Source organism: Protopterus annectens, chromosome 4.part1 (assembly GCF_019279795.1).
Source record: "Protopterus annectens isolate FY-2018-M chromosome 4.part1, PAN1.0, whole genome shotgun sequence".
NCBI classification, from domain to species: Eukaryota; Metazoa; Chordata; order Ceratodontiformes; family Protopteridae; genus Protopterus; species Protopterus annectens.
The window spans coordinates 633,092,105-633,104,925 of NC_056734.1; the positions used below are offsets into that span (position 1 = coordinate 633,092,105).

A 12,821-nucleotide genomic window follows, 5' to 3' on the forward strand; every position below is an offset into this window, starting at 1 on the left:
GATCTGTTAAGGCAGAAGCAGTTGTTGTTGCAATTCAGGCCATTGAAGGTTTTTAAGGGATAGGCAATGGTGTGAGTGATAGGGTTTATTTGATCCGAATCAAGAAATTTTATTATAGGTGAGTTCCAATTTATTCAAGAGATTAGCTTGTAAGTTACTGAGAATTGGGGCAGCATATAAAAGGGTGTGTAGGAAATAGACCTGTGAAAGAGTGATTTTAGATTCAATTGTAAGGATTTTTTTGTGTCTATAGAGGAGGCAGAGTTTTTTTTTTTTTTTTTGCAGCGTTATATATGTAGATTGAATTTTAATTGGTCATCTATTATGACTCCTAGTAATTTAGTGTGATTTTCTACCTTGATAGTTGTGTTGTTGAGAGAAGTGACAGTGAAGGAGTTTTTTAGGTGTTGTAGAGATTTTGGGAGGAAGAAGAGAACTTTTTTTAGAGTTAAGGAGCTGGCTGAAAGTTAACCATTTTTCTACAGAATGAAGAGATTCTTGAGTGAAGTTGAGGAGATTAGAGGGATTGTCAGTGAATGAAATAATTGTAGAGTCATCAGCATACTGAATTAAGGAAGAGTGTTGACAGGATGTGTGCAGGTCATTAGTGAAGATGTTGAACAGTAGGGGTCCAAGAGTGGAGCCTTGGGAGACCCCAGTGTGAATGGGAAGAAAGGGAGAGAATGCAGAGAGCCATTTAACAGACTGAGGTCTGTTTGAGAGGTAGCTTGCAAACCACCCTAGAGTAGAGTTTGATAGATTAAGGTTTGAAAGTTTAGACAGAAGAAGGTTGTGGGAGATGGTATCAAAGTTCTTAGAGAGGTAAAGGAATAGACAGGAGACTAATTTACTGTTGTCTCTGGCATGAGAGACAGCCTGAGTGAAAGATACTAGAATAGTGGTTGAACTGTGAAATGGACGAAAACCATGTTGGGTAGGGGTTAGGAGATTCTCTTGTAGTAGATGGTTGAGAAGCTGTATATAGATGCACTTCTCAAGAATCTTAGAGGGGATAGAATGGCTATGGGCCAGAAATTGGAAGGGTCATTTGAATTGCCTCCTTTTCCAGATGTCAGGAACAATGTTTTCTTGGATAGATCTGTTTATGAATATAGAGATGGGCAGTGGATTTTGCAGCTAGTTTAAGGAACTGGAAGGTAAGTTATCAGTGGAAGGGGAACAGGTTTTGAGTTTACTGAGGCGAGATTTGATATAGGCTATATTTTCACACACACATTTAGTGTTAAATTTAGTCCTGTTTATCAAAAAAAAATCAGCAGTTAAAGAACCATATTCTGTATAGTTACATGAATGATTAAACTCTCTACATCCTGTGATTCCATTAATTATGAATAATGAATAAAGTGCTTGCTTTAAATGGCTTATGAAACATATATTTTCACAAACTTCTGATGAATCATACATACATATGTATTATTTCTGTGATGCCATTGTGCATACCAATTCTGAATTTTGTATTTTAAGGATGGTGAAGATCTGTCATTTTAATTTCTTTTTTATTTGGATATCTGAATCAACTGATCAATTTCCAGCAACATTTTATCTGCTTTAGTGGCACAAATGGAGGTATATTAAGTATAATTGATTTCTTCACTTAGATTTTTATACATTTGTATTTTTGCATGTATGTCAGCAAATTTATTTGGCACTGAAAAAATTATAAAGTCCATACTAAATACAGTTGGTTATTGTGTTTCAGATTAATTTAATTTCATTTAAGACAAACAGCTCTCAACTTTCCTTTCTTTAATCTTAAATACATTTCAAACAATCTCAGTTTGTTTCAGTTTGTTTTTTACATAGGTTTATAGGATCATAGGTAGGTACTAAGCAATCAGTCTGCAGACCATCACAAACAAAAAAACTTTTCAGAAGTATCCTCCAGCCTTAAGGAGGCAAGACAAGGTACACCATAAATAAATTTAAGATTGCCCATCCGATTATCTTGATTTACCTTGAAGGTGACAAGGGTGTTACTCTGCTTGGCATATATCAGAAGATGACTCCAGAAGTGAGAGACAAATGAATGAATTTAGTATGCATCTATTACACCAATGTGTGTTATCTGTTGATGAATATTTAGTTGTTTTAAATGGATATGTATCTTTACTATAACTAATGATTATTGGCTTGTTTTGTGCTTAACATAGCCTTGTAGTTATTTCTGTTTTATTTCTTAGTATGATCTTGTTGGATATTTGAGGTACCATTTGTTCTGTAAAAGAACAGGAACACAATGAAGGTTGGGTCATTTAAGGCTCAAATGTCTGACACAGATTTCCATGAAGGAGTCTATAATTGAATAAGTACAGCGAAAGGGCTACCAGTCTCTCCTGAAAACTAAGGTTTTTGAGGCCACTGATTTTTAGTTATGCATTTCTGCCTTCTCTCAAGTTGAGTGATGTGTTTAGACAAACGAATATAAAATGTCCATTATACTCGATAATAGGTCAGAAAAGATGAAATGAGATAATCGTAAAGGGTAATTAAGAATTCTTTGGATCTAGTGGAGATACTTTTGGAAATTAGATGAGCCAGATAGAAAGTTATTTGAGCTACTGCAAAGGCATAATGGTCAAATAATCAAGAATTATCAACTAGAGTGCCTAGTTATCTTAGAACAGTATACAACATATATGATATATGTGAAAATGTTTTGCTTACCAGAATGAACCATGTTACATTTGTCACATTTCATTTGAGACCATTGCCCCTGCACCAATAATTAACATGGTCTAACCCATGTTGGAACAATTGTGAGTCAGTGGAAGATTAAATAACCATGCCCAATTTATAGCTGTCTGCAAACTTAGATAAGCATAGGCCGGCTGTGTTGGCCTGAAGGTCTGAGAAACAGATGTCAAATAAGAGAAAGCTCTACAGTGAGTTCTATGATATACAACTATTACTGTCTTTGCATTCAGAAGTGGTTGATTCTGATATGCTGTGAATGCTGCATAACCACTATGCTCTGCTTTGATTACTTTTTAAAAAGAGGTGAGACCTTCCTTGGATAAAGCCAAATTGATGAGCCCAGGGTGAATAAACTTTAAATGTCCAGACTAATGATATCTGAGATAATAAGCTCCATAGCTTTATATATGAAGCTAGCAAGCAGCTAGTAATAGATCTGTAGCTACCAGGGTTTGTGGTTGGGCCACCATTAACTAACAGCATTATAATGGCTGCTTTTCTGGCAGCAGGCTTGTAACCAATGGAAAGGCTTTGATTAAATGGGTTAAGTATGAGTTTATATACGCCATGTTTGACACTGATAACCAAGCAACCTGGAATATTATCAGGACACATAGATGGGGTGTTCTTAGTTTTTTAGTGGATGTAGAGAATTTGTTCCAGAATAAATAGATGGTGTGTATGAGACTGTGGAATGAGGAATAGCTATCACTGTGGGTGAAGCAAAATGTGCACTAAATTTTTCAGTGAGGATATTACTTATTTTGGGTGTCAGAGTGTGCAGTACTACTGTAGACTAGCTGGGAACACTGTTGAGTGTTAGTTCTTAATCTCTTGACATAATTAAAGAAAGATTTGTACTTATGCTTAGTTTTAGTGGCTCATCTTAAAGCTTCCTAATGGTTCATTTATGATCTTTATTGGATTGCTTAATTCTGCCTTTAAGGTTGGCAGAATGAGGCCTCTTATTAGCATTAAGCAATTTCTTTCTCTTGTTGTACAATGTATCTATATGGGTATTCCGCCATAGGTGTTGGTTTTTAAAATTCCCATCAAATCTGTGGATCGCTGTGGTCTTTTGCAGCTACCAGTTAATGTGCAGATGTTAATCTTGTCTTTCTTTTGCTGTACTGGTGAATTTTAGATATTTGTTAGGTTACATTACCATTTAAATATACATCAGTCATTGCTGTAAAGTCTTTGTTATACTTATTTAATTGTATTTTTCTCATTGTTATAAACCCATTTTTTAGTCCAGCTGTATTTTTTAGAATTCAAGTTTCAGTGTGTTGTTTTCTTAAATAATTGTTGGTGAGTTAACCTCTTAGTAGGGACCATACCTTTGTACTTACATGTATTTGGTTATTCTTGAGTTCTATTTTTCACAGTTAGAAAGACTTAAGTCTGTCATCAGTTTATCTCAAACAGAATGAAGTTAATTAACTATTGGATATCTGAATTGTGATTGTAGCTCATTCTGTATAAGGGAAGTCTCCTCTCCCTAACATTCATGACCTCTACCTCTACACAGCACATATAATCAGTTTTAAAAAAAAATGAACTCGAGAAATTAAAAAAATAAAATGCATTAATGTACAAAGGTTAAAAGCTTTTATCTAAAATAAATAAGCTTCATTTGAACACTGTGTAATGAATTTACAAATGAATTCATATGGAAGAACATATCACTATTAACCAATGACAATTAACAACTTTGTTTGTCTTTTCGACTTTTCCCGGTTAGGGGTCGCCACAGCGGAACTCCGTTCCACTAATGATTGTCATTTTTTTATGGTGCTGAGTTGCCAGCTCAATGCCCAACCTTCGGCGAAGGCATGCCCATTCACACATGTCTTTCGGAGGCCACTCGACTGCGGGGAGGACATGCAGACTCCACACAGAAGGCACTACAGCTGAGAATCGAACAGAAGCACCTCTTGCTGTGAGGCAACAATGCTACCACTGTACCACCATGACTCTCAGCCAACCAATGACAATTAACAACACTTGGCATAATTTCCTTTGTTGGACTATCAGGCAAAAATACTATTCAGCTTAGGAAAAACAAGTACATCAAGATACAGTTGGCAAATTATTTTTTTTCTGTAAAAGTGATTTAAAATCTCCACTTCTATTAGAAACAGAAAGAAGATCAGCAACATTAAAATGTGAATAAATGTGAGACTATAAAGCAGCAATCACATTTGTGACATATAGTTTTACAAGAAAAAATAGCTGAAAAAGATTGGACTTTTGTTGATTTTGTTAACTTTGTGGGGGACTGAAGGGTACGTACCCCATTTCATGTCATTAATGTTTGGAAGGACATTAAAAGGGAAAACTATTTTGTTCAGTTTTCTTTCTGTCCTTCCTACATAAAACAGAGCAAGTGTAAAGCTAGGTAATCAAAAACCATTTGATAAAAGATGCAAAAATGATCACATCATATGATCATTTCATAATTTTCAAGAACCACATATGTGTAAATATTTTTATTTTTATTTTTTTATTTATTTAACATTTGTTGACCGGGAAAGTCCGACTAGGTTCCACAGATCCTGTTTTCAGCGAAGGCCCGGGGAGAAACGCTACAATAACTATGAAACCAGCATGTAAACATGTATTTTGGTTCTGCAAGTTGAACATTTCCAGTACTGGGATAATATTCAATCAAGATTTTTAAATTATTAGGCTGTCTATTGACAAAGACAGGATGATTTCCTAAAACTTGAAACAATCATTAGTGTCTATTAAAATAGGCCATTTCATAAATAGTATGTATTTGATACCATTAGGACACACATTGCAAGAAAGGGTCATAGCACATTTCCAATTAATAACTTGTTTACTCTTCATGTTTAAATCACCAGTGTATGCTAAAATCGGAGTACATTTTGTTATCCTGTATACTCTTGCATCATTAAATGCTCTAACAGTATTATCAGTGGCATAATACTTTTCTATAAACATACTGTGCAACTCATCCAACTCTCTTTCAATGCCTCAGTTGTCATAGGTCAGATTCTTTGTAACAGTTTTTAAAAAATCAGTGGTCTGATTGACATATTTAAAAAGCATATGGAACTCATTGGCTGTAGAAGTCCAAACAATAAGTGCCATTAATAAAATGACGTAAAACTTTAAATAAATTGTTTCAATTCTGAAAAAAAATATTTTTCACATTACACAAGCACACTGTTAGCATATTAAGTGGCTACAGCAGCTCCCAACTATACTCCTTTTACCTGTTAGAATACTTTGTTATCAAGCATAAAAAATGATGCAAGCTGTCCTCCCAAAACAATTACATCACATATTCATTTTGTCATTTAAAAACATTATTTAACTGTGTTATGTAACCACAGAACCATTTCAAACTTTTGTTGCCTGTTAGAAAGTTATATATATATTGAAAGTGTATGATGTGACCAATAAATAATCTTTAACAACAAGAATCAATTCACTTTTTGGCAGAAACTCCATAGAATATTTTAAAATGCATTGAATGTTCAACACTAAGCCCTCTAATACTTGATCTAAGTACAGTGCAATTAGTTCTGTTTTAAAATCTCTACTTCTAAAGAACCTTCATACAGCATCTTTATCAGTGCCACAAAAAATAAAATAAAATAACTGCAATTAACTGTCTCCGATCTTTATCTTTGCTGGTTTGTTCCTTGCATTCCATGCTATTTCACCACAGCAACAGGGCTCCTACTACTCAAAAAATTGCATCTTCTCCTACACTTATACCATCTTTATTAATGCTGACTTGTAATCTTAATTTGGAATGGACAGAAGCTGTCCATCTCACCCTATTACCTAGCCATATCATGATTAACTTCATGTGCAGTCCAATCATTTGTTCACATTCATTAGCAGGCCTATTTGTTAAGCACATTACAATCAAAATAAAAAACTTAAAATGCATGCAAGCTTGCAATGCTGCGCAGCAAAATTAGATCAACCAGGCTAAAACAATATTAAGTAAGATCAAAAGCCAAACTAAACAAGTGAGTTTTGAGTTACCCCATGAAATTGGTTATTGTGGGATACTCTCAAACCACTGGGATAGAATTTTTCAAATATGCAAAGCATGGCAAGGGAATTATAAGAAATCAGAAATGCAGCCTCATCCATGGAACCTCCAGTAACTACAAAGAGTCAGAATATGATAGTCTTTTGGACTGCAAAGAAACCATGAGTTATTTTAAGATCATGTAGGACCAGATCATGTAGGACTATTTTCTTCTTTCAGCTTTTCCCGGTTAGGGGTCAGCACAGCAGATCACCTGTCTGCTCATGACGGGCAGTGGAGTTTTACTGTCTCGAGTTGACAGCCCAGCACCTGCCAGCCCAGCACCTAACCTTCCACAGAAAGAACACATATGCACGCACTCATGCCTAGGGCTAATTTAGAGTGTCCAATCCACCTACAGCATGTCTTTGGGATGTGGGAGGAAACCAGAGCACCCAGAGGAAACCCAGGCGACTACAGGGAGGACATGCAGACTCCGTACAGAAGGTACCCCAGCTGAGGATTGAACCAGAAAACCTTTTGCTGTGTGGTGGCAATGCTAACCGCTGCACCACCGCGGCTGCCCCATGTAGGACTATATATAATTATATAGGAACTTTGAGGATGATTCACTACTGGTCAGATAACTGTTGCAGACTTTGCAAAGCCATTAAAATGTGTTGTTATAAGGAATACCTGCTGACAGCTGTACCTGTTAATGATTGTCATCTCCTGAGTTATAAAGCCATAGGTTACATTAATCAATTTGAATGGAAACCACATGAACAGGTACAGCAACAATCAGCAAATGGGTAGAAGTAATGCAGGATTTATTCATGGCTGTCAAGATCTGATTTTGTTGGCAAGACAAATTATGGTTAATGGTAAACCAACATTACCCACTCAAACATGAGTTAAATAAAGTTATTATATAATGCCCTTACTGAATGAATCATTCCTTTTATAAATAATGGCAGTGCATCTTGGGACTTTTTGCTGTTGTGGCCTTTTTTACAGTCTTTTACAGCTGGTATGGCTTCACAAATCTTCACATGGCTTTACAAACTTAGAAGACTTTAACTGGAAACAACTATTTACATTTCATCTATGAAGCAATAACCCTATACAACAATACCTTCCTTATTAGAACTAAAAGAATCAAATCAATCCAAACCCTGTGGTTATCCAGGCAAACAAAGCAACTAATGAAAGAAAGTGGTGAAAACTGGACATAATGGAAAAGTTTTAAGTGTAACTCATACTTACTTAAATTGAACCAGCTTAGAAATCGAACTAAATGAAAAATCAAACAAGATAAGAAAGCTTATTATACAAATTACCCAGACTCTACTGTAAAGAACCCCAAAATGTACTGACATTCCATTAACCAACTCCTGCACCCAGGTCATACCAGCCAACCTTTTCCTTCTCTTAACAGTAATACAAAATGCATAGCCACTAAATTTAATCAGCATGTCATACAGGCATTGAGCTCTCTTGTGCAAAACTCCATTCCTGCCACAACTAAACCACAACACCCCCCTCTACACTCTTTTCTTTTAGTGCAGTGTCCACCCCCACTATTAAAAAACTACTCTCACAACTAAGACGCACCACATCTGCCCCAGTAATCTCACCATATACCTAAAAATTGTAGCAGATTTCCAGTCTCCACACTGGTAACTCACTCCATAAAAGAAAGCTACATTTCCACCTTACAGAAGAAATCTTATATACTAACACTTCAAAGGTGGCAATTCTACTAATCTCTCTAGCTACAGACCAATCACCATCCTATCACCTCTGTCTAAACTTCTAGCAATAACAGCTTCTTAAGTTCATTCTAGATCACAATCATCAAGCTCCAACACAGCATGGATTTCAGTCAGGCCACAGTACCACCACAGAGTTCCTTCACTTCACATCCTTAATAAATCATAATAAGCAAGGGTCAATCAATATCTACAGTTTGCCTTGACCTCTCAAAACCATTTTATACAGTATCCCATACTCTACTTATTCAACAACTTTCCACCCTTGGCCTTGACATCCCTGCCTTCTCGTGATTCAAAAGCTATCTCACCAAGTGATCTCAGTCTGTCAAATGGATAAACGTTTACTCCTTCTTCCTGCTTGTATCAGTAAGAGTCACACAAGGTTCTATCCTTGACCCTGTTCTCTTCAAATTATTTATAAATGATCTGCATAAGGCCAGCAAACATGCCTCCATCATGGAGTATGTTGATGACTCTACCCTTCTTTGGTGATCCATTATCCTAGACAAACTACAACAGATTTCTCATGATTCTGTCTTTTACCAAAAACATTGCGTTCCAACTCACAGTTGTTCCGAAATCCCAAAAATGCAAAGCTAGTCTTATTCACCTGTAAACATTACACAGAGGTAAAGCCTCTATTTACTATAACTTCCTTAAATCCCACCCAGATTCAACTGGTATCCCAAGCAAAGTTATAAGGTCACTGTCAATGAAAACCTGAAATTTGATATCCATATCAGAAAGGTAATCAAAAAAAAAAAAACACATCAAAACTTGGAGCACTGTGTAGGTTAAACCCTTATCTTATTTTAACAGCAAGAAAATATTTAGCCCTTTCCTTCCTACTCCAACTTTTCTACACACAACCCTAATACTGGTCAACTTACAAGCCACACCGTCCCTTAGTCTGTAGCAAGGTTACAGAAAAATCATTAAAATTTACACTAAAATGCCTAATAAGTCCCACCACTGCCTGGTCTTCAAACAACTTACATGGCTACAATTACCACACTGCATACATATTTCCAAGTTCCTACTCACCAATAAACTCCTCACTAAGCCTAACCAGTGGTCAGCATTAATAGTTTACAACTCTGTTCCCCAAACAGGCTACTATGCTTTACAGCCCCGGATCTTCAGCAAGCCTCTAAGTCAAACAGTTTAGCTGGTGATTCCTCATGCTCTTCTTACATCAACAGAATGGGGAACTCCCTGCCTATGTACCTCGAACATATCTGCAACCATAAGCCAATAATCTTTCTCTCCTCCTTTTCACCACTATATCATCACACCAACTCAATCAGAATTCCTATTAATGGACAAATTCAGACCACTAAAGCAAAAGCCCACTAGCTGTGGACATGCATATTTCAGTTTTCTTAAAATATCATCAGCACGGGATAATTGGACTACTTGGCTAACCTTTAGAAATAATGGGTTGTTGTATCCAGATGATGCCCTTAACCATTAAGGTATCTGCAAAATATCCCATCTAAACAACTAACTAAAGAGTAAACAGGATACACAGACAATCCAATTAGACAAAAAATGCAAGAAAAATCTATCCAAGCTGCATCTTTCGCTGTGTGATTCCTTAAAACCTCTTATAAAAGAGGATTATGGGTAATGCACAAATGAGTCCTTAAGGACACCAGGTGTTTCAGCTATATGGCAGTTCTGAATGCCAATGAATTATTTCTTTTTAACTCTATTAATGGACAAATTTAGGCCAATAAAGCCAAACTTCACTAGCTGGAGTGTTTAGCTAACCTTTGAAAACACAGGGTTTTTGTACCAGCTGATGTCCTTAACCATTAAGGTGTCTGCAAAATATCCCATCTAACAACTAAATAAAAACGTAAACAAGACACAGTCAATCCAAATAGAAAAAAACTACAAGAAAACCCTAGCCAAGCTTTTGTCCATTAATGCAGGCAGATATGTTGCTCATAGAATTCACATTCTCTGGAACAGGCTCCCCATCCATGTGAAGAGAGTTCCTCCATATCCCTATTTAAGAACAACTTAGACCAATGGATGGGTAATTAGAAATTCACCCCTGTTCTGGCTCCTATGGCTCTGTTGCACAGAGGCAATCAGTAAATAACCCCTTATAAATCAAATATAAATCAAATTTGTGAGTCACACTTGGGTTGCATGGCCAGGCTTTTAAGGGCCCTAATGGTCGCTAGCCTAGTATACATCTACATACCTATGAACTTAGTCGCACAATGAAAATGGACTTAGTATGAGCAACAGTAACCTTCTCTGCCCTTGAAAGTCACATTCATTGAAACTGCACTGGAACCCACATTCAAAGAAAATGTTTCTGGCCAGTGATGGATTAAGTGTACCTTTGGGCAGATTTCAAGCCATAGGCCCCCTGCTCTAATTTTTAGGACCACGAATAAATGCATGTGTTCTTTGATTCACCTTTCTGATTTTATTAAATTATATTCATTGTTTAATATAGCACCACTTGATAGACTGAGTTTTAAATTTGCAGTTTTGAATATTTTTCCAGTAAGCAGTTAAACAAAATATATGAACCAATAATGACAAGGCTATCCATTTCAGAATATTTCTGTTATAAAAGGCCACCAAAGTGCTGTCATTATAATCTAGCAATAACAATCAATATACATAATTTCTGCAGAAGTGAATGTCATCTGAATAATTCCATATTAAAAAGATCTGTGACTAATGAAAAGGTTTCTGCTGGCAAACAATTTTGCATTTCAGTGCTTCATCTGCAAATTTAGTGCTTACTGCCCTTGAAGAGTAAACTGTCTATATGTTACATTTAAAAAATAAATGGTGTGCTGATGATACTCAATAGGGAATGGCTGGCAAACTGGCAACAGTTCCATAGATAATAGGCATCTCATCCAAAGGAGATCACAATCACAAGTGCAGCACCCCCTAACTTATGCTGTACAGTAGTATTAGCAATCAATCTACCTAGTGAGGGAAGAGAGCCCACAGTCTTCTGCACCAAAGTCAAATATGCTACCTGTTGCACCACTGACACTGGACAACACAACTAAAACTCTATGACTGACACTGACAGATTGTAATTCTCAGTGATTTACAAGCACAAAGAAAAAAAAAATTAAAAAAGACCTGGCAGTTGCTGTGGAGTTCTAAGACACTTGCTTGCCAATAATCAAGGCTCAAGATTTGACTCTGAGCAAATTCACTCAACTAGACAAACCTCCTGAATGGGGCATAAAACACATACATACACAATTAGATCTCTGCTGCACCACATTTGACATTTGTTTGGCCTAACATCTGTGTTAGATACACACACAAAAATTGCAGTTGCTGTACTCACTGTACCAAATGAGTTGACATGAATTTCTGCTCCACACACACCTAAATCTCTAATTCTGTTGCTGTACCACAGTTTACATTTATTTGTCTTAACAGATGCACACACATGAATTGCTGTTGCTGTGTTCACTGTACTGAGCTTCCATTTCTGCTCTGTTACATACAAAGTCTTGTTGACTACATACATACTCCATTCCAAATCTCCCGTGTTTTTTTTCTGCTCTAATCCATACTTAATCATGTTCACTGCATACATGCTCAATACCAAATCTCCCATGTTTTTTTCTGCTCTAATCCATATCTAATCATGATAACTGCATACATTTTCCATGCCAAATCTCCCATGGATTTTGGTTCTCTGTTTGTTCCCTACCAAATCTTGCTGGCTGCATACATACCAAATCTCTAGCAGTTTAGGTTAGGATGTTTGTCCTAACACTGAAGTTTCTAAGGCTTACTGTTCTTAGCAGATGTCTCCTGAGAGGTCTTAAAGCCTACTGTGTTTCTTCAGAAAGTCTCATATGAGGTCCTAAAGCCTATCTATGTTTCTTAAGAAAGTTTCCCATAAGGTATTTACAGAAATCTCCTAGCTTGCTTTAATTATGGATGATTTCATTTATTAGTCCCCCAAGTCAACAATGCCCCCAGCCAACACAGGCCTTAGGCATCTCCCCAGGGCACCTAGAGTTTGAACTGGCTCTAGTGGGATGTATTGATAAAACTGAAAAAATAGCACCATTTTAGAGTCTAAATTAGGCAATGATTCCATACCAGTAGGGACATTTTAAGACAATGAACCTTTTATATTAGTTTGCATATTAACAATAATTAAAACGTTTTAGTGTGGATAAATCCAAATGATACAAGAGTATACACACACATTGGACATTAATGTTCCAAATCTTGGTGTTTAATGCTTTACTTATTCTTACTCTCCTCGCCTAAATTTTGAGAGGTTATCACAAATGATTTTC

At 36.4% G+C, this 12,821-nt stretch overlaps 1 protein-coding gene across 1 annotated transcript in view; it reads left to right on the forward strand.

The window, feature by feature from the left end:
• LOC122801260 (tenascin-N-like) overlaps positions 1–12,821 on the forward strand; it is a 133,083-nt gene that overhangs the window by 11,145 nt on the left and 109,117 nt on the right. The gene's annotated exons all lie outside the window — the stretch shown is intronic.